The 21,961-nt window shown below is 50.5% G+C and overlaps 1 long non-coding RNA gene across 1 annotated transcript; it reads left to right on the forward strand.

Annotated features, from left to right (window-relative positions):
• Positions 1 to 6,965: 6,965 nt before the first annotated feature.
• On the forward strand, positions 6,966 to 9,966 carry LOC311596007. The gene is made up of 2 exons (XR_014778657.1): positions 6,966 to 8,331; positions 9,496 to 9,966. It is a non-coding gene; the product is annotated as an uncharacterized lncRNA (long non-coding RNA).
• The last annotated feature ends 11,995 nt before the right edge of the window (positions 9,967 to 21,961 follow it).

The following is a 21,961-nucleotide window of genomic DNA, read 5'->3' on the forward strand; positions in this document are numbered from 1 at the left end:
AAAGGCGTGTGCCACCATGCCATGCCCTAAAGATTTATTATTTATACAGTACTCTGCCTGCATATGTGCCTGTATGCCAGAAGAGGGCACCAGATCTCATTACAGATGGTTGTGAGCCACCATGTAGTTGTTGGGAATTGAAATCACGACCTGTGATTAAAACAAGTCTTAACCTCTGAGTCATCTTTCCAGTCGCTAAAATTTTAATTTTATGTTTTTAATTTAATTTAATTTAATTTAATTTTTTTAAAGATTTATTTATTATGTATACAGTGCTCTGCCTGCACTATACCTGCAAGCCAGAAGAGGGCATCAGATCACTGATGGTTGTGAGGCACCATTTGTGGTTGCTGGGACTTAAACTCAGGACCTCCGGAGGAGCAGTCAGTGCTCTTAATCCCTGAGCCATCTCTTCAGCCTCATATTTTTAATTTTAAAAACATAGACATGCACAAAGCCAAAACCAAAACACCAAAACACCAGCACACTACAGTAAGACTTTGCTAGAAAAATCTCAAAACTTAAAGGTTAAGGGTATTTAGAGGTGGGACTTTGGGGGAAATAACTGAGATTCAACAGGTAATGATAATCTTATCATTAATTTATGTATAAGTAAGGTCTCACTGTGAATCCCTGAATAACCTAGAATTTGCTATGTAGACTAGGCTGGCTTCCAACTTGCATAGATCTGCCTGCCTGTGCCCCCTATGTGTTGGAATCAAAGGTGTGCGCCACCACTTTCAGCCTTGTGTTTACGGGTTTGGCTTTGTAAGAAGAGAAAGGAGGAACTCGAACTAGTATGCCTGCTCTCAAATCAAGTGCTGCCTTTCACATCGTGGGGAAGCAAGCAGGTCCTGTCAGATACTGGTCCCAGTGTTCATGGACTACCCAGTCTCTAGAATTGTGAGCTAAACAGATACGCAACAGATTTCCCAGTCTCCGGTGGAAGAACAGACAACAGGCTGAAACAGTATTTAACAGTGGTGAATTCTGGGACTTGGGCACCTGAGGCAGGAGACCCTAGAGTTTCAAACTAGCCTGGTCTACATAGCAAACTTCAGACCAACCTGGACTCCAACAACAAATCCACAAAGTAAACTGTCTTCCTCCTTGGGGTCTCCAGAGTTGTGTATTGTCAGGAGTCTGTTCATTGGACACGACTTTGGGCACAAACAGTATTCATGAGTTGTGTTAGGGAAGAGCTAAGATAAAACTGACTGTGGGGAGCCGGGCATGATGGCACATGCCTTTAATCCCAGTACTCGGGAGGCAGAAGCAGGTAAGATCTCTTGTGAGTTCCTAGCCAGCCTGGTCTACGGAGTGAGTCCAGGACAGCCAGGGCTACACAGAAAAATCCTGTCTCGAAAAACCAAAATAAAGGGGCTGGAGAGATGGCTCAGAGGTTAAGAGGCTGCTCTTCTTTCCGGAGGTCCTGAGTTCAATTCCCAGCAACCACATGGTGGCTCACAACCATCAATAATGAGATCTGGTACCCTCTCCTGGCCTGCAGGTGAACATGCAGGCAAAACACTGTATACATAATAAATAAATCTTTAAAAAAAATAAAATCATTTAATTTATTCTGTGTGCATGTCTCAAAAAAAGGGGGAGGGAGGGTGGCATGAGGTTCTGGGTCTTGTCTGACACCTGGACTTCCGGTTTCAAGGCTTTGTACTCTGCCATGATATGGAACAGACTATCAGGGACACAATAGAGGTAAAGTTTCCACCATTCTTTTAACCCCGGGGCACCTGGTCTGGCTGTAGTAGCAGCGGAGAAGGTCACATGCACAAGCTGAGGAGTGGAGGAGGAAACAAGACTTGGTCAGAATGCTGGGTCCTGTGTGTCTTCCCCCAAGGCTGGTGGCCAAGCGCCTACACTTCCTGGGTGACCAGGGAGGAGGGAGAGGAAAAACAGCCAGTGCTGCCTCCCAGTTAGTAGAACCCGGTCTAAGTCCAGGCCAGGCGAGGAAACAAGGCTGGAACAGAAAACTGGGCAGGGAGATGGGGTGAGGACAACAAAGGCTCTGTCTTTGGGGCAGGCCTTTCTCAGGCCTGGCCAGCCGAGGGCAAGGCAGGTGTCTAGATTGCTGCAGGCCACGAGGCACCATCCCCCCCCCCCCCCCCGCCCCCAACACAGCAAGGTTCCGAGGCTCCCAGGTTGGATCCAGGCCACTAGAGACCCAGCGGCCCCGCCCCTCCGTCTCCTTGACGACCGTGACCTCACCGTCCGGGCGGGGAAGGAGAGTCCTTGCCAGTTGCTACGCGACGGCCAGGTGACGTCAGTCCATTGAGTTTAGTTCCCCCGGCAACTGGCCGGACAGCTGCGCCGGGAACTATTTGTGTCTGTCCCCAGAGGGGCGGCGGAGCCTCCGGGGTCTGGCGCAGCTGAGGAAATGCTCTCTGGGCTGCGGGCGGGCGGCGGCCGCGACACAGAGGCCCTTTCAGGCTGTAGGCTTGGGCGGGGCTGGATCTGCGCCCCCGTGGAGCGCCCCGCCTTGGCTCCCTGCACCCTGCTTTTCTCCCGCTGCCCGGGAGGCCCCTGAACTGCCTGGCTTTGTCCTGTTTATAAACGCTCTCCTGCGCAAACCCGGGAAGAAAGAGGCTTCTGTTTGTGACAGCCCAGTCCACAAGTCCACCTTGGCCAGTACCCAGTTATCTGTGGTACACAGTAGGTGCCCAGCCTTGACGTTCCCAGAGGGCGGTTTCTACCCTTCCCCCTCCCCCTCATCCTCCCATCCTCAGCAGCCTGAATCAGAAACCCTTGCCAGTTTCTGGTATTAAGCGACTGGACACTGCCTGGGGTGTCCTGGTGAACAGATGGGCTGGAGCTTTGGAACCTCCGTGCAGAAATAAACCGATGAGCCCCTTGTACAGAAAATATTCACGGTGTACGAAATAAACCCAGTTCTGGCCACTGGAAGTGAACAAGTATGACACCACGTGCGTGGTAAACTGAGGCAGATAGCATCAGTCAGAGGAGAAAGGATAGGGTTCCAGCCTAGAGAGGAAGAGTATGACATGACAGAAGCAGAAAAACTGGTATGCAAAAATAAAGCAATGACCCAGATTTGGCCTTAAAGCCAGACGAGGCATGCGGGTGCCAGGGGCTCTAGATTCAGGGTGCTGTGACCCAGTCTCTGGTTTAGGTTAAAGAGCAATCCAAGGCTCCTCTGGATTCTGCTTCCGTCTGCCTACCTGTGATGTCACTGCCTACCTGCCACAGGCCGAGGCCTTGCCCAGTATATAAAAGGACAGATCCACCTCGCCCCTTCCTCTCTTACCACCTTTCCCTCTCCCTCCCTTCCTCTTCCTCCTCCTCCTCCTCCTCCTCCTTCTTCTTTCTCTCTTTCTCTCTCTCTCTCTCTCTCTCTGGGATACTACTTCCCCCACTCCCGGGTTCCTTCTCTCCTCATGCTCCAAGGCTCCTCCCTACCAGGGCAGCCTTTTGATCCTGATCCCTCACCATCTGTCTTCTGGGAGCAAAAGACCCCACCCCCCCACACCCCTACCTCCACACCCCCCAGCCTCATAAGCCTAGCCCTGACTTCCAGACTAGTTGTCTGCTCCAGGCACCTCTGCCTGGTCCAGGAGGCATCCTACTGGTCTCTGTAAAGTCCGGGCATCTTGGTTTCTTGTCAATATCCAGCAGCTGCCATATGACAGGGACCCAAGAGGGTTCTGAAAGCAGGAGGTGGCTGTCTTCCTTCACGGAGGGGCCTCTGGGTTGCCCTTCCAGGGCACTGACTCCGCAGTCTGATATGGCAGTTGGGACAGTCAGACTTGGGTTCTTTCCTCCCCTCTAGGTGGAGCCAGCGCCATGACTCTTGCTTCATACACAAACAAGGACATTGTTACCCCTGTGTTACACAATTTGAGGCCTACCTGAGCCCATGCCCTATCCCATGTCTCCCTAACAATCTCTCAGAAATCAGCCTTGGCTCAGAGCTGGAGAACAGGACCAGCTATGTAAATTGTGCAAAAGGAAAAGTCAAGGTCCCTTGTTCAAAAGATTACGAATTTTAGGCAAGCCCAGCACTCAGAAGACAGAAGCATGCCTTTAATCCCAGCGCTTGGGAGGCAGGGGCCAGTCTGGTCTACAGAGTGAGTCCAGGACAGCCAAAGCTACACAGAGAAACCCTGTGAAGAAGAGGAGGAGGAGGAGGAAGAGGAGGAGACAGAGGCAGCCAGACCTCTGGCCTACAGAGTGAGTTCCAGGACAGCTAGGGCTATATAGAGAAACTCTGTCTGGGGAAAAAAAGAAATTTAGGCAAGGTGCAATAGTGCACATCTGTAGTCTCAAGAGGCCAAGGTGAGAATCATTTGAACCCAGTCCAGTAAACAGAGAGAGACTGCAAAAAATAAAAGGAGCTGGGGCTTTAGCTCAGTTGACATAGTGCTAGCCAATCGAGAATACATGGAGCTCTGGGTTCAGTCAACAGCACTGTATAAAACCAGACGAGGTGGCGACACATGCTAATATTTCAATCCCTTGGGAGATGGAAGCAGGAAGACCAGAAATTCAAGGTCATCCTTGGCTACATGTTCGTTTGGTTGTAGCTTCCTAAGGCCACCGTCATGTTTATGAGTTACCTCACTGTGCCCGTGGGACGGGGGTGGGGACTTCAGTCCCTTTTGTTCAAGCATACTCCCTACCGAGGACTGGGTGGGTCTCACATGACAGTCACTGTCAGATGCTATCTGGGTCCTCTGCAAGACTAAAGGACTTACTCCTCCCCAGTGCTGCTGGCCACAGACAGATGGCCTCAGCTGTCAGCTCCCTCTGGAGAGAGCTGTAATTATGGAAAATGCCTTGCCTAGGGACACACCTCTCTTCATGAGTGTATCCAAGGACTGCTGTTCATGGATGGAGAAACGTCCAGTCTCAGTTCAGGACTGTTGGAAAGGACCGCCCTTGCTCTGAAGTGCATCATGGCATCAGCCGCGGCTTCCCAGACACTGTACCACAGTCTCCTACTTCCTTCTCAGCTGGCTGCTGCCACCACCACCTGCTCCCAGGAAGACCAACGGCAGAGGCACTCCCTAATGAAACTGCTGCCGGCAAGTTGCTCTGCCCCTTCTTAGAGATGACTTCCTTGAAACCTGACACCCACCTACACACTTCTGGGTGCCTCTTGCCTTTTCAGACCCCTATCCTGCAAATCATTTATTCAACAGGCCTACTATGTGCTGACCACTGACTGCTCTAGGTGGGAATGGGAGAGCATGGTGGGACACGAAAAAACATCTGGCCTCAAGGAGCTCATCCCAGCAGAGGGGCAGGAAAAAGGCAATCCAACATATGAGGAGGTAACAGGGAACCTGGGAATGCTACTAAAAAGAAAAACAAAAACAAGCAAACAAACAAACAAAAAAATAGGGGCTGGGCGTGATGGTGCACTCACTGTGAGTTTGAGGCCAGCCTTGTCTACAGAGGGAGTCCAGGACAACCAAGGCTACACAGAGAAACCCTGTCTTGAAAAACAAAACAAAAAAACAAAAAGAAAAACAAGCCGGGAGCGGTGGCACATGCCTGTGATCCCAGCCCTCAGGGAGGAAGAATGGGGGCATCTCTGTGAGTTCAAGGCCAGCCTGGTGTACAGACTGAGTACAGGACAGTCAAGGTTACACAGAGACACAAAGAAACTCCCTCTCTCTCTCTGTCTCTCTGTCTCTCTCTCTCTCTGTCTCTCTCTCTCTCACACACACACACACACACACACACACACACAGAGAGAGAGAGAGAGAGAGAGAGAGAGATCAAACTGATAAAAACAGAGACTACTCTTCCTGGCCAAGCTTCATTTACATCAAAAAAGGCATCTCTGCAGAAGTCTGCTCCTAAAGGGGGTAGGCACTGGACCACTTGAAAATGGACAGATTCTGAGGGAGTTGGAGAACGAGGTGAGAGTTCCACAAAGCAAACATGAGACACAGCGCGGGGGTGGGGGTGGGGGTGGGGGTTAGACAGGGTTTTTTCTTTTTTTCTTTTTTTCTTTGTTTTTGTTTTTGTTTTTGTTTTGTTTTGTTTTGTTTTGTTTTTGAGACAGAGTTTCTCTGTGTAGCCTTGGCTGTCCTGGGCTCGCTTTGTAGACCAGGCTGGCCTCGAACTCACAGTGATCCACCTGCCTCTGCCTCCCGAGTGCTGGGATTAAAGGCATGCGCCACCACGCCCAGCTGACAGGGTTTTTTTCATAGCTCAAGCTAACCTCAAAATCCCTATGGAGCCAAGGCTGACCTTCAACTCCTCAATCCTCCTGCCTCCACCTCCTGAGTGCTGGGATCACAAGTTGAGACCTAGTTTATGCTATGCTTGGAATTAAATCTAGGGCTTACTGCATGCTAGGCAAACACTCTACAACTGAGCCACATGCCAGGCCCCTGAGAGAGGATTATATTTAAAGCAGCACTGGCTGAGGCGGAGAGCCTGGATCGGTCACACATTACCCATACTGTGTGTGGCAGGAGCACATCCAAACGCATTTCTAGAAGCGCTGGGTGGCCTGGTCATTGGTTTGAACCTGTGTGACTCTCTGCTGCTTAGAGACGGAGTCTCTAGAGTCCTGTTCTTGGATTTGTTTAATCGCTGCAGACTTTAGTGCTGAGTCGGCGTTCAACGGACTTTTTTTGGATGCATTAGCTGACATTTGGGCTTCTGCAAGCCCAGAGCCTTGTTTCTGAAAGCCTGGTCTCCACACCAGCCATCACCACTTCCTAGGAGAGTGAAGAGAACTCCATCCAGACCCCCGGATCAGAATCCTACCACTTAGCAAGATCCCCAAGAATTCCCCAATCATGATAAGGCTTAGGAAGCACTTGCAGAAATGAAGATACAGCTCTGTGGTAGAACGCCTGCCTGGCACGCCTGCGGCTCTAGAATGGATCTGATCTGCACCAGAAAGAGAAGGGAAAAATAATAATCATCATCATCATCATCATCATCATCATCATCATCATCAAGGGTGACGGGCATGGTGGTGCACTACTTTAATCTCAGCACTCCGGAGACAGAGGGACAGAGGCAGGTGGATCTCTGTGAGTTTCAGGCCAACCTGGTCTACGTAGGAGTAAGAGATGCTCTCTCTCTCTCTCCCTTTTTTTTTTTTTTGTTGTTGTTGTTGTTGTTATTTTCTTGAGACAGAGTTTCTTTGTGTAGCCTTGGCTGTCCTAGACTTACTTGTAGACCAGGCTGCCCTTAAACTCACAGCGATCTGCCTGCCTCTGTCTCCTGAGTGCTGGAATTAAAGGTATATGCCACTATGCCCAGCTTGAGACCCTCTCTCAAAAAATTAAATTTAATTTAAAAAGAGAGCTGGAGAGATGGTTTGGCAGTTAAGAGCACTGGCTGCTTTTTCACATGGCCCTGGTTCAATTTGTAGCACCTACATGACAGTTCTCAATTGTCTATTACTCCATTTGTTTCATAGGATCTGATGCCCCCTTCTGGCCTCTGTGGGCATCAGGGGCCCATGTGGTACAGTCAAAACACCTGTCCACATAAAAAGGGAGGGGCCAGGGAGATGGCTCCACTTGCTAAGATTATTTGGCAACCTAAGTGTGATCTCCAGAACCTGTGGGAAAAGCTGGATAAGGGGGCTTAGATCTGTAATTCCAGCACTCCTACTGAGAGATGGGGGCGTGGTACAGTATCCCATACCAGTGCTCAAATCCAAAGTGCAGGGCCAGGAACAAGAGAGGCAGTGGCTAAAAAGCAAGGTGGAAACACAGGTCCCAAATCCCAGCACTCAGGAGACAGAGGCACACAAGATTTCTGGGAGTTCAAGGCCAGTTTGTTCAACATGGCGAGTTCCAGCCCAGTCAAGAGTATATAGTGAAGCCAGTTGTGGTGGCGCAAGCTTTTAATCCCAGCACTCGGGAGGCAGAGGCAAGCTGATCACTATGAGTTCGAGGCCAGCCTGGTCTACAAAGCAAGTCCAGGACAGCCAGGGCTACAAAAGAAACCCTGTTTTGGAAAAACAAAAAAGAGTACATAGTAAGACCCTGTCTTGAAACAGCAGCGGCAGTGGCAGCAGCAGCAGCAGCAGTAGGTATTATTAGAGGGGACATTGCTTACAGGCTTCAGAGAAAACCCCCACCAGGCAGCGGGAACAGGCGCAAAAGGCAGGTAGCCCTTGAGCTAGGGTGGAGGAAGATTTTGATTGGAGTACAAGAAACATTCCAAGCTAAGACAGGACTACGGAGGAGGAGGCGGCGGCAGCAGATAATGAGTGTGAAAGACCAAAAGGATTCAGTGGAAATAGGAGGTAGAGACGCCCAGAAACGCAGAGAAGGCTCTACCCGGGACTGTCCCCCCACAGCTGAACTAGGACACGTGAGTCTGGAGTTTTGACTTTGCCTCCCACTAGCTGAGGGACTCTGATCCAGTTACTTCGCCCTTGAAGCTTCCCCGTGTGTCAGTCCGCTACAGAGTGGGCATCATGACAGAGGCACCCGAAAGGATCTTGGGGTGAATCCGTGAGGTATCTCTCAGTTAGTGGAGGGCTATTACAGAGTCATCGTGAGAGGCAAGTAGGAAATGTTAACTGTGATGACCAGTTAGAGGCGCGGAAGGGCTCCCTCTAAGGTAGAGAGCCCTGCAGGCTGTGTTGTGGGGAGGAACAGGGCAGAAGTGCTTCGAATGGGCAGACCGGTCAGAAGCCAGAGGCAGATAGGAAAACTATTATTGTATCGAGGCAAGCAGGGGGGAGGGCAGCTGTTTTTGGAACCAAGAGATACAAGAATCCGGATAGCTCTTCTGGGCCTTCTAGGCTTGGGGGATGGATCTGGGGGAGACAGGCTATGGGAAGTGGCTAGGCGTTGAGGGGGTGCACGGACAGCCAAACAGGAGGGGGTCAGGAGCAGAACCTGAGCACAGAGGTGTTTGGGGGCACTGATGTTTGGTGCTCAGCATGAAGCAAGGGCGGGGGAAGCACCGAGGGGGCCATGAGCACACACAGTGGAATCAGCTGGCAGCTCTCCCCTGAGAGTGGTAATCACCCAGAGCCTGACTCCGAAGTGACTCACCACTCACCGAAAGGAGTTAGGCAGAATCAGTTAGGCTAAACCCCACCGGGTGCTTTAGGTGTGCCCCACACTTTGGCAAGCCATTGCATGCCTTAACTAATTTAGGCCTCGAAAGCCCTAGAAGGTGATATTGTTACCGTCTAAATCCCCATACAGTAGAGAGAGAAGCCAAAATAAATAAGGCTGACGCTAGCCCAGACCTTTGAGCAGGTACACAGAGATTTGGGCGTCCCTGTCCATTACAGCAAACTCCGGTCTGATTGGCGGATGCCCGTCCTACTGGTTAGTCAATGTTTTGAACGTTGCCGTGGTTACACAGCTGGATGAAGGCGGTAGAATCCAAACCAACCCTGAGCAAGACAAAATGATCCCCTGTCTTCAGTACCTCCCGCCCAGAAGCAGCAACCTTTGTAAACTGTAAAAAGTCCATTATAAATAGCAAGTTCGCTGATTTCTGTTGACGTTGGAACAGGCTGAAATGGAGGGCTGAGGAGTCGCTGCAGTGGGGAACCAGAATTCTTTCGGTCCGCTCGAGAGGAAACCAAGACGCAAGGGACGCGGGCAGCTGTGCCAGAAGCCCTTCCAGAGCTCATGAGGTTAGCCTTGGCCTGTGTTCTGGGACCGAGTTAGACCCTACTGTAACTTTCCAGCAGGGGGCGCTACCTCCCCAGCCTTGCCTTCCACTGGCCATACTTAACCGCAACCCGACGCCAAACACACACTCCGCTCACAAGAAACCGGAATTTAGGAGGAGGCCCCTGGGACTTTGAGAAGTGGTCGAGGTGGAGCTACGGAAGTGAGAATCGGTCCTCGTCGCACGGAGCGGTAAAGCAGGACGGAAGGGAGACTGGCACCCATTTTCAACACCATAAACTTTGGACCCATTTTACCGATGAGTATTGACAATCGGCAAAAAATAAAAATAAAAATAAATTAAATGATATCGGAGGCTTGAGAGAGAGAGACAACGTTAGGTCATGTGATTCCAAGGTCAGTTTCAAAGATCACAAATACCAACCGGATGGATCCGGTGGGATCGGGTGCACCCTACTGTTTATGTGGTATTGAACCGTGTCCACGACGATCTTCCCAGGTCGTCCTCTGCGAGTCAAGACCACAGAACAACTGCCTCTTCTATGTTATTTTATTAGTTTAAAGGGTTTGGGTTTGTTGGGCTTTTAAGACGGGGGTCTTCCGCAGCCTTAAACTAGGCTCAAGCTTTGTAGAGTGGCTTTGAATTCCTTGATCTCCCTGCATCCCATTAACAGCGGAACAAGCCACTGCCCTGGTTTTTTGTTTTGTTTTGTTTTGTTTTGTTTTTTGAGAGGTATAGGTAAGATTTATTACTGACACACCAGAAGACCCAATCGTTGATGTGTCAGGGTCTCTCAGCACTCGGGAGGCAAAGGACCCCGATTGTTTTTTTTTTAAATTAAATGTTTAGAAGCCCTGGCTTTTCCTGCTTCTTCATCCTCTGCCTCCCAGAAGCCATCCCCTCCGCCACCCCTCCCCACACGACCAGCTTCACATAGGCAGAGCCTGACCTCCTTTGCTCCCAGAAGCATGTTCGAGGCCACCATAGCCACGTGCTGTTCTGCGACCCTTTCTCCCCTCTCTCACACACACCCAGCGCCTCCACCCCCTAACTGGCAGCAGCACATATAAACAGGGGGCATTTATGAACTGAGACGAGTCTGTGTCACTTCCCACAACCGAGAAAGGAAAAAAAATCCAAACTGGAAAAGGTTTGGGAGTCAGTGAGTCCATCGTGCACCAACACTTTCTTTTTCTACGGGGCGGGGGGGCGGGGGAAAGGAATCGGGGCGCCGCCTCTCCAGATCTGCATCCAAATCTACAAGACCAGACTAGACTGGGCAGCAGCCGGCACGAGAGGGAAACTCTAGCGCCTCCGGGCGGGAACTGGGCGGGGAGCCAGCATCTCTAAAATGGGGGGGGGGGGCGGTCCTAAAAGTCGCTTCTTCAAAGGCTCCCCAACACCCCCTCCCGCATCTCTGAGGTTCCTGTGTCTAGCCGTGCCGCCCTAACGAACCTCTATTTCATTTCCTCCCCTTTCTGTCCAACCGTTTCCTTCCTTCAGCCCTGGGAGTTGTAAGCAAGCTCGCGTGTCTGGGCGCACGTGCGTGTAAGTGATCAAGTGCAAACTGGAGCGTGTGCGGGAGCGTCGCGCCAGCTTAGGGGTCCATGTGCTCCCCCATGCTCGTGGCCGCTGAGACCCGCTGCTGTGGTTTCGTCCGTCGGCCAGGTGGCCTTGCGTCCACCAGATGGCCATGCGCAAGGCCCCGCGTATCCCAGGCGGGTACAAGATCGTGAGCCCGCGGTGCGTGGCGGCACCCAGAAACCGGTCCCGCATTTTTCCCGCTCCCGGGACGTCTGCTCCCGGTGACTCTGGCAGGGAGCGGCCCCTCCCGAGCGATCGGTTAGATGCAGCGGCTGCCAGGCGCGCCGCCCCCGCACTGGCGCCCCGATGGGTTTTTCCATGACTGCATCCGGCCGGGGCCTCCTTTGTTCCCGCCGTCCCTGGCCTGCCCCGCGCGCCAGGGTTTTTCCAGGGCTTAACTGGAGCATGGAGGAGCCGCCTCTGCCCTTCAGCTTAGAGCCCCTAGGTCCCCTCTCCGAGAGCCGAGCTCTCTTGAGTAAGCATACCTCTATGCTCCCATTCCTGTCCTTGTCCCCAAGGATTGTGTTCTCAACTCCATGATTGCACACAAAATTGGCGGTCACCCTGACCCGCTTGCCTCGGTATTGCACGACAGCGCTCTTAGCGCCACAAGTCTGCAGGGACTCAGGTTGCGGGGCGCACCTGTCTCTGGGTTGGGAAGGGCTACCCAGAGACGGGTAGAGAAATCTGCGTGCTCACAGTACTCAGCGGGGAGACCGTGGTGTGTCCAAGGCATGGGCGCAGCACGTGGGTGGAAAACGTAATGGGCACATTCAGGCTGGACGCAGCATGTCGTGACCCTGAGACCCTCGGGATATCAGGAAGAAAGAAGAGATCGATGGGGGAGGAGGGCAGTGGACAGTAAGAGAGGCCGGGGCATCACCATAGGCAGGCATAAGGTCCTTGGGTATTTACTGTATTCTGCGGGAACTGATTCCGAGGCTAGATCCTGCCCACACTAAGATGAATTAAGGGTGTGTGCCCTGTGACCTAACCGTCCCTAGCTATATTGGCAGGGAAAGGTGTTTTGTTGTTGTTGGATTTTTTGTTTTTTTGTTTTGTTTTTTTTTTTTTCGTTTTTTTTTTTTTTTTTTTCTAGACAGCCTTTCTTTGTGTAAGAGCCCTGGCTGTCTTGGACTTGCTTTGTAGACCAGGCTGGCCTCGAACTCGCAGTGATCCTCCTGCCTCTGCCTCTCAAGTGCTGGGATTACAGGTGTGCACCACCACGCCCGGCTGCTTGTTTTGTTTTTTGTTTGTTTTGTTTTGTTTTTTTGTTTTTTCTTTTTCTTTAGATTTTTCGAGACAGAGTTTCTCTTTCTAAGAGTCCTGGTTGTCCTGGACTCGATGTTATAGACCAGGCTGGCCTCGAACTCACAGCGATCCACCTACCTCTGCCTCCCAAGTGCTGGGAGTAAAGCCACCATACCAGGCTGTTGTTTAAATTATTTTTTTTTTCATGAATATGAATGTTCTATCTGCAAGTACACCTGCACGCCAGAAGAGGGCATCAGACCCCCCCCCCTTTAGATGGTTGTGAGACACCATGTGGTTGCGGAAATTGAACTCAAGACCGCTGAAAGAGCAGACCTTGCTCTTAGCCCCTGTGCCATCTCTCCAGCCCCTGTTGTTGTTGTTGTTTTGTTTTGTTTTTTAATGCTGCTTGCTTCTTAGTGAGGTTCACCAGCTGGGGCCCCAGTTTGAGGAAGGTGTCTTTGCAAAGAAAAGAGCCCTGCCTGGATCAAGTGGCTGTTTGCCAGGAGGAGAGGAGGGGCAGTTCTGGGGTGCCTTCTTCAAACATCTTGCAGGAGGCAGCCCAGAGGCACTGATCCAGAGGCCCTGAACACCCAGATACACAGAAATCCAGAACTGTCCTGCTGTGCAGAGTGGGAGGGGCCAGCCCTGTGGGTTCTGACTGGCCTCTGCACCACTACCACATCGAGAGCCTATGGATTATGTTCTTTTGGAAACAGTGGTGGACCAGGTGACCCCATCCCAAAAAACACAGAGCAGTCATCATGCTACTCTGGAAGATCACTTCTTTCAGGTCCCATCTTTGGGGTATCTATCTCTAGGGTCCCTCCCCTCTGGATCCTTCTGTTTGCTGCCAGAGGCTAAAATCTCTCACCCCAGTGTGGGAAAGCCTTGTTCCTACACAGCTGGATTGCCTCCGGCCCACAGGCTAACTCCCACATCCTTTCCTTTCTGCAGCTGAGGGCGGTCCCTGGCTAGGGCCAGCCCTTGCCCTAGAGGAAAATGTAACTGAGCCATGAGCTGCCCTCACCCGTTGCCACCGCGGCATAGGCACTGGACAAGCAGGGCCTTCTCACACACACCTGTAAATACTGAGTGAGACAAGCTGCAAGCAAGATTCAAGCCAGTTTTCTCTAGACCGTGGCATCTAGTTACACTTCCTTCGGCACCCTGCACTTGGGTGGTTTCTTCCTGGTCTGCCTAGAGGCTGCCTTAGTGGGAAAACAGGGTAGCCCAGGCTACCCACAGGAGGCAAACATCTCAAACGTTTTTGTCTGTGAGATGAAGCCATGGTACCCGTTGGCATCCAGTCTGATGCCCTTTGCCCTTAGTCCTGTTGCACAGTTTACCTCTCGTTCTTCTCAGGTGAAGATTTTGTTTTCATTTGTTTGGTTCTGGGTGTGTGGCAGGGTCTCATTCGATAGCCCAGGCAGGTCTCGAATTCTTCAAAATTTTACCGTCAGCCTGTAGGGTAGCTGAGATTAAAACCCTGCTAATCCCAGGCCCAAGCAGGGCTGTCCTCATCTCTATACTAGAGATGAGAAACCTGAGTCATGAGCCACAGTAGGAAACTAAGCTTAGGTGGTGGAGAGATGGCTCAGTGGTTAACAGCGCTGACTGCTCCTCCAGAGGTCCTGAGTTCAATTCCCAGCAACCACATGGTGGCTCACAACCATCTGTAATGAGATCTGGTGCCCTCTTCTGGTGTGCATGAACGCAGTGTACTCATACACATTAAAATAAATTAAATTTAAAAAGAAACTAAGCTTAGGCAGGCAAGATGGCACAGGCCTGACCACCTGAATCCAACCCCTGACTCCACATGGAGGAAGGAGAGAGAATGAATACTGAGCAATACCTCCACGTGAGGTAAAACGTGCACACACAGTAATAGATTATCTTTATTTTATTTGTTTATTTTTGGTTTTTTTCAAGACAGCATTTCCTGTGTACCCCTGGCTGTCCTGGAACTTACTCTGTAGACCAGGCTGACCTCAACCTCACAAAGATCTGGGTTTGTTTCCCACCCCTGCCCACTGCTTCCCCCCCCCCCCCCCCCCCCCGCAAGACAGGGTTTCTCAGTGTAGCGCTGGCTGTCCTTGGCTCGCTTTGTAGACCAGGCTGGCCTAGAATTCACAGAGATCCACACGCCTCTGCCCCCCCTAGTGTGAGTGCTGGGATTAAAGGTGTGTGCCACCATGCCCAGCTCATAATTTTTTTTAAAGCACACACACACTAAATAGAGTAAACAGATGAATAACTTTTGTTATTATTTTATTTTTTGGTTTTTTGAGACAGGGTTTCTCTATGTAACCTTGGCTGTCGTGGATTCACTTTGTAGACCAGGCTGGCCTAGAACTCTCAGTGTCTCCCTGCCTCTGCCTCCCAAATGCTGGGATTAAAGGTGTGTGCCACCACCGCCAGGTTCCAAATAACTGTTTTGTTTTGTTTTTTTAATTCTTATTTATTTATATGAGGTTCTATCTCCATGTACACTTGCATGCCAGAGGAGGGTATAGATGGCTGTGAGCCACCATGCGGTTGCTGGGAATTGAACTCAGGACCTCTGGAAGAGCAGACAGTGCTCTTAACCTCTGAGTCACCTCTCCAGCTCCCAAATAACTGATTTTTTAAAAGGAGCTAAGTTGGTGTGGCCTAGGCAGCCTGGCTACAGAAGCCATTCTCTCTGATTATCTAAAAACCGGTGGGGAATTAATCTCCATAGCTCAGGCATAAGGCGGGGAGGGGAAAGTGCACTACCACTGCCTTACAGAAGAAGCCACCTTCCTAACGGCGCTCTCCAACCCAGCTCCCAGTTTGCGGCCGCTAATTTGTTTTATGGGTTTTTTATTTTAATTGCAACTATCAGCCCAGAAATTTATGGGATTGAAATAGTGGAGCTGTTGATGGAAAGCCTGTTCCAGGTCCTTCCAGCAGTAGCATGGGTCCTGCCCCATTTCTTCTCTTTATATTTATTGACTTGTACCTCACCTCACTCAAGACAGCGTACAATGGGCATTTCCTTCAGTTGCAGGAAGGAGTAACTCAGTTCCCTGTCATCTAATGTCTGGTGAGGACCTTTAGCACACCAGTTCTAATCATGCCCCAAATCCTTTTGGTTATGGCTTTTGTGTACTCCCCTTCCCCGGAATCTGGGGAGGACCTGTGACTTACTAATAAGAATCCTGCAGGCCGGATGGTGGTGGTACACCCCTTTAATCCCAGCACTTGGGAGACAGAGGCAGGTGGATCTCCGTGAGTTCGAGGCCAGCCTGAACTAGAGTGAGTTCCAAGGCAGCCAGAGCTGTTACACAGAGAAACCCTGACTCAAAAACAAACAAACAAACACACACACACACACACACACACACACACACACACACACACACGCTGCAAAGGTGACTTTTACTTGCTAGACTGTGAGGACCATTTTGCTAGGCTCCATCCCTGCTGGCAATACAAAAATAAACTGCTCCAGTGTGTAGAAGCCCCTCTGGCTAGATGCAAGGACACCAGCTAAAGCCCAGCACTGTGGGAAGCAGATGCTGGAAGATCTCTGTGAGTTCAAGTCCAGCCTGGTCTATGAATTGAGTCGAGGACTTTTTGTTTGTTTAGTTTGGTTTTGTTGTTTTTGTTTTGTTTTTGTATTTTTGAGACAGGGTTTCTCTGTGTAGCCTTGGCTGTCCTGGACTCACTTTGCAGACCAGGCTGGCCTTGAACTCACAGCGATCCGCCTGCCTCTGCCTCCCGAGTGCTGGGATTAAAGGCGTGCGCCACCACGCCCAGCTACTAAGCCTGTTTTTTAACTTGACGTGTTTGTGAGGATATTGCTACGCAGCAACTGAGTCAAGATCAGGACCTAGGAAGTCAAACACCCAGCATGGAGCCCTTAGTGGTGAGCGAGGTTTAACTACCAGACAAAAGGAAACTAACATTTCTGAAGAGGGATCTAGCTCTCCCTAGACAAAGAATGTGTCATATGAATAGTGTCAAAGGAGCTATAAACTGCAGGGAGAGTGTACAGATCTGTAACCACCACAACACAAGCGCGCTCCTTCCCAGCCTTCTCACACTGCCTGCCTGCGAGTTATGTCTTCCTTCAGGCTCTTCTCCCTCTTGGTGGTTGATTCCTACGTTCCAGAGGCCTGTTTCCGTTCCTATGACTTCCTGAGCAGAACTAACCACTTCCTCCTTGTCCCAAATGTCTATCATCAGGCTAGGCGTTCCCCACCACGTTCTTACTGAGCACCTACTGTGTGCTCCTTAGAGGCCAGCAGTCTGGTGACGGCACCTCAGGCACAGACCCATCGTCTCCACACAGGGGCAGGTCTCCTTGTCCCCATTTTTCAACAGGACACACAGCAGCTGTGAGATGTCTGTGTTTATGAAATGAACACTTGAGGTGAGTTCCTGGCTGCCTGGCAGATGTTTGGAAACACACAAGCTTAAGCCATAGCCTCGGCGCTACAAAAAATAAAAAAATAAAAAATAAGCAAAAGCCACTAAGTTGCTGGGCGTCTGATGTAGCCATGCCCACAGGAAACTCAACATTCGTGTCTAAAGCAGATGTCAGCTGACTGACTTGGTTTACCTGTGTTGAGCAGGAGGCTTTTGGGGGGTTGGGGGAGGAACAACGGACTCAAGCAGTGGCTTCAGCAGCTTGTGTTTGGTTGGTGTCAAGTGTCTGAAGGGAGGCAGAGAGGAGAACATCCTGTGCCAGAGACGGCAGAGCTCAGCACCTAATTTATCTGAACTTTGAAAGGACTTTTGCCACAAGGTACCAAGGTACAAGCAAGTGACCCAAGAACACCTCTCTGGGCTTTGTTGCCCAGGATGGAGCTGTGCACCACCACCTGGGGCTGATTATGTAGGCTCTTCTTCAGTGACTGGTGGTGGTGGTGGTCTGGTCCAACAGGACCTCAAGGGGTTCTGCGCAGGTTGTCAGGGAGCTCGGCTGTGCCCAAGGGCCTGGACTGGTATGCATCTAATGCCGTGGGAAACAGCCCACTCCACCCTCCACCTCCACCTCCTGGCCATCATAGGCAAATATGTGGTTCCTGTGTACAGCTCTCTGGGCAGTCTCCTTTCCCAAGAAAGGGGTGCAACTGTTGCCCAGCACCCCAGCTGTAGAGTCTGGCACTTCTCCAGGGTTGTGCTGTGCGTCCTCACTGACTGCGTCTTGGATGGTTTTTGTGATCAGGCTTATTCTTACACCAGGGGCCTCCAGCATCTCTGCACAGAATTTCCAAGGCACTTGAAGTCCACTGGAAAGCCCCCACCCAGCATCTGGGCAGCCCGGAGAAGGCCTCCAGGCACCTCTCACATCTGACAAGGTTCCTGGAACACTGCCTGGAGTTTTTTTTTTTTTTTTTTCCTCTCTTCTCTGGAGCTTGTTTACCTCAGCTTGTGGCCTCTCCCTTGGGGCTAGTGGGAGCCCGCTCCCTAGTGTAGGGGAAGGTCTCTGCTCCTCCATGCCAGTTTGCTCTTCCTGGCTTCTGGGTAAAGCCTGTGTTTCCTTTTCATTTAAGCTGCAGACAAGTATCTTAGAATTGGAGGACAAAGGGGTGCGGGTAGGGGGACCTGCCTGCCTTTTCCCTCAGTCTGGAATCTAGAATGTCCCAGATTCTGCGAAACCTCCATACACTCACTTTTCTGTTTGATCCTTGAGATCTGGTGACTCCAACTTTGACCTGAACTCTAGGCCAAGGGTGGGGCCTTACTCACTCTCTAAGACTTGGCAGGGCATTCTAGAAGAACTACAGTTTTCACTCTCCTTTTCCTTGGGCCCCCTAGCTCCAACATAGGACAAGGCATGTGGGGCAATGTATCACTCCTCTCCAGGCTATGCCCCCAGATTCTAGAAAGTGGGGAGTCACTAACAATGCTGAATGTCTGGATGGAAGAAAGGAAAGAAGGAGGGAGGGGGTAAAGAAAGAAGAGAAAACAGTTTTTGAAAAAAATATTTATTATGTGCGCAGTGTTCTGCCTCCTGCCAGAAGAGGACATTAGATCTCATTACAGATGGTTGTGAGTCACCATATGGTTGCTGGGAATTGAACTCAGGACCTCTGGAAGAGCAGGCAGTGCTTTTAACTGCTGAGCCATCTTTCCAGCCCAGAAATGCTGCTTTTTTTTTTTTTTTTTTTTTTTTGAGACAGGGTCTCTCTGTGTAGCCTTGGCTGTCCTGGACTTGCTTTTGTAGACCAGGCTGGCCTTGAACTCACAGCAATATACCTGCCTCTGTTTCCGGAGTGCTGGGATTAAAGGTGAGCCACCATGCCTGGCTCAAAAACACTTATTTTTTAAATGCTGGGTTTGAACCCAAGATTTTATACAAAAAATTTTTTTAAGGTTTATTAAGCTGGGTGTAGTGGCACACACCTTTAATCCCAGCACTCCGGAGGCAGAGATTGGTGGATCGCTGTGAGTTCAAGGCCAGCCTGGCCTACAAAGTGAGTCCAAGACAGCCAAGGCTACACAGAGAAACCCTGCCTCAAAAAAACAACAACAACAAAAAAGTTAAAAGTGTTGCTGGTGGCACAAGCCTTGAACAAAGTAAGCCTGGTCTCCAGAGCTAGATCCAGAACAGACAGGACTACACTGAGAAACCCTGTCTACAGAAAACAACAACAAAAACAGCCAGGCAGTGATGCTGCACACCTTTAATCTCAGCACTCAGGAGGCAGAGGCAGGTAGATCTCTGTGAGTACCGAGGCCAGCCTGGTCTACAGAGTCAGTTGTCAGTTCCAGGACAACCAGGCTTATAATACACAGAGAGACCCTGTCTCAGGGGAGGGCGAATGAAAAAAAAAAGAAAAAGAAAAATTAAAACTCAAACAACTAACGGGATAACCCTTACAAAACTGTAAGACACCCTCACAGCTCAGTTCCCCTCAGCACAGGTGACTATTTTTGGTGTTGTTTTGCCAGTTTTCCTGGCATTGTTAGGATAGAAAAGGTTCCTGGTCATAAAAATAGAATCTCTGGCCTGGGTGGAGACCTAACATTCCAGTTGGGCTGGTTGTATCACTTGGCCGAGGGACCACCCCCTCAGAGGCAGGCTCACCTCAAGCCCTGCTAAGGAGGTAGGTGGAAAAGTTAGCTCCTTATTGAGATACTGAGAATCCCACCCCTTGTGCAGAAGGGTGCTGGCCACACCCACATAGGGTTGTGAGTCTACCTGTGTAGCCTCTCTTTTTCCTCTTTCTCTCTCTTTTTTAAGCATGCTTTAACCTTTTGCCGCCTCCCGCCCTCTACCCCCACCCCAGCAGTTTAAGCTTTCTTACTTTTTCTCTCAAGCCGCCCTCCCTGCCAGGCAGCTGCTTGTCCACTGTGTGTCAGCCCTCCATGCCAGCTCTGATGCTGTAATTTCGTTCCCTTCTCTCCTCTATTCTCCAGTCAGCTGCTTGAGGTCCACGGCTGGCCTGCCCTGGGGAGTTTTCTTTTAAGTGCTAATAAAATTGTCCTTGCACTTCCATTTTGAGTCCAGTCTTATTAGTGGGACCAAGAACCCCAACAAGGACCCGGGGTTACCCCTTTAGCAACATAACTGCTCCCATCACAGCTAGATGAGGATGGAGTTGAGGAAAGCGGCCCAGATGTTGCATCCCAGACCTCTCCATAAAAGAGGTCAAGGGGCCAGGGATGTGATCCCAGCACTAGGGAGACAGGGGCAGGCAGATCACTGTGAGTTTGAGGCCAGCCTGGTCTAAAAAGTGAGTGTAGGACAGCTAAAGCTACACAGAGAGAAGAAACCCTGTTTCAAAAAACCAAAAAAGAAAAAGAAAAAGAAAAAAAAAAAAAAAAAGAGGCCAAGGCAAGCAGCTAGTGTAATAAAAGGTAGGTACCAAAACTCACCGTGGAAGATGCCACACAGGCACCAAGAACACAAATGGTGCGCAGATGTACATAAAGACAAAATATCCACACACATTTAAAAAATAATAATAATAAATGCTGGGCAGTGGTGGTGCATGCCTTTAATCCCAGCACTTGGGAGGCAGAAGCAGATGGATCTCTGTGAGTTCAAAGCCAGCCTGGTCTACAGAGTGAGTCCAAGATAGCCAGTGCTACACAGAGAAACCCTGTCTCGGAAAAAAAAAAAAAGGCGGGGGGAGGGGGGAAGAAATCTATTTGGAGCCAGATGTGGTGGCACACTTCTCTAATCCCAGTATTTTGGAAACAGAGGCAGGAGGCTCAGGAGTTCAAAGCCAGCCTGGGCTACTTGAGACCGCGTCTCTAAACAAAAGAACTCCTGAGCAGGTATGGAAGGCACACTGGGAATAAAGTAAGGCTGGTCCTTGGAAGAAAGAGAGGCCCGGTCTTTGTCTTTGGACTTGTCCTTTTGTTTGTGGGGAGTTTGAACTCACGGGCAGGACTCCTGGGGATAGCTGTGCTATGGGCTCACACCATCCGGGCAAACTTGCTGAATACATTTAGGCTAAAGGGCAGTTACTCAGAAAATGTTGCTGCTCCCGTGGGAAAACCATAATCTGTTCCTGTGGGGGTTAGGAAGGCGGGGTGGGGGAGAGGAGGAGCCCACGCAGAATCCGGGGGATCCAACTCAAGGTACAGATCTGACTTTATTGTGCTGTGTATAAGGGTTTATAAGATCGAAGGGCCAGGGGCTGGAGAGACGGCTCAGAGGTTAAGAACACTGTCTGCTCTTCCAAAGGTCCTGAGTTCAATTCCCAGCAACCACATGGTGGCTCACAACCATCTGTAATGTGGTATGGCGCCCTCTTCTGGTGTGCATTATCATATACATAAATAAATACATCTTAAAAAAAAAAAAAAGATCAAAGGGCCAATCAGACCATCCCATGCCAGCCTCAAGTGCCAATGGCATTCAGTCAGGTTGGTGTGGCTATGAGGAGATTTAGGGTGGTGGGGGCAGGTCACCTCAGGAGACTTCTGTAAAGAAGGGGGAAGAAGTCACTGTCCTGTCCTCAGATCCATTCTGAGACTCCACTAGTGCGTCAGGAGTCCCTAGCAGATCAACCCTGTGTGCTGTGGATCAGGATCCTTCAAGGGGAAGCGGTAGGAGTTCCTGACACCTCCCTCACCATCCTCTTTCTTTGTCTTGTATTTGGGACAGGGTCTCTCTGTGTAGCCTTGGCTGTCCTGGACTCGCTTTGTAGACCAGGCTGGGCTCAAACTCACAGCAATCCACCTGTCTCTGCTTCCCTAGTGCTGAGATTACAGGCGTGCACCTCTGAGCCTGACTCATTCACCATAATCTATGGGCCTCCACAAGGCTTACCTCAACACTCCCCACAAGTCCCACAGCATCCTGTGCAAGGGCAGAGGGCGTCAGTCCCAATAATGTCAAATCTGAGACTGGGGACAGTGGAAATGAGTGTGCGTGGGGACCTGTGGCACATGACGATGAGGTGGACTTGTCATTTAGCATCAAGATGAAGAAACAATCCCCATGGCATCTTTAGTGAAACATAAGATCAGGCGTCTAAGCCAGGCATGGTGGCGCACACCTTTACTCCCAGCACTC

This window comes from Acomys minous, assembly GCF_964271855.1.
Source record: "Acomys minous genome assembly, chromosome: 4".
Lineage (NCBI taxonomy): Eukaryota > Metazoa > Chordata > Mammalia > Rodentia > Muridae > Acomys > Acomys minous.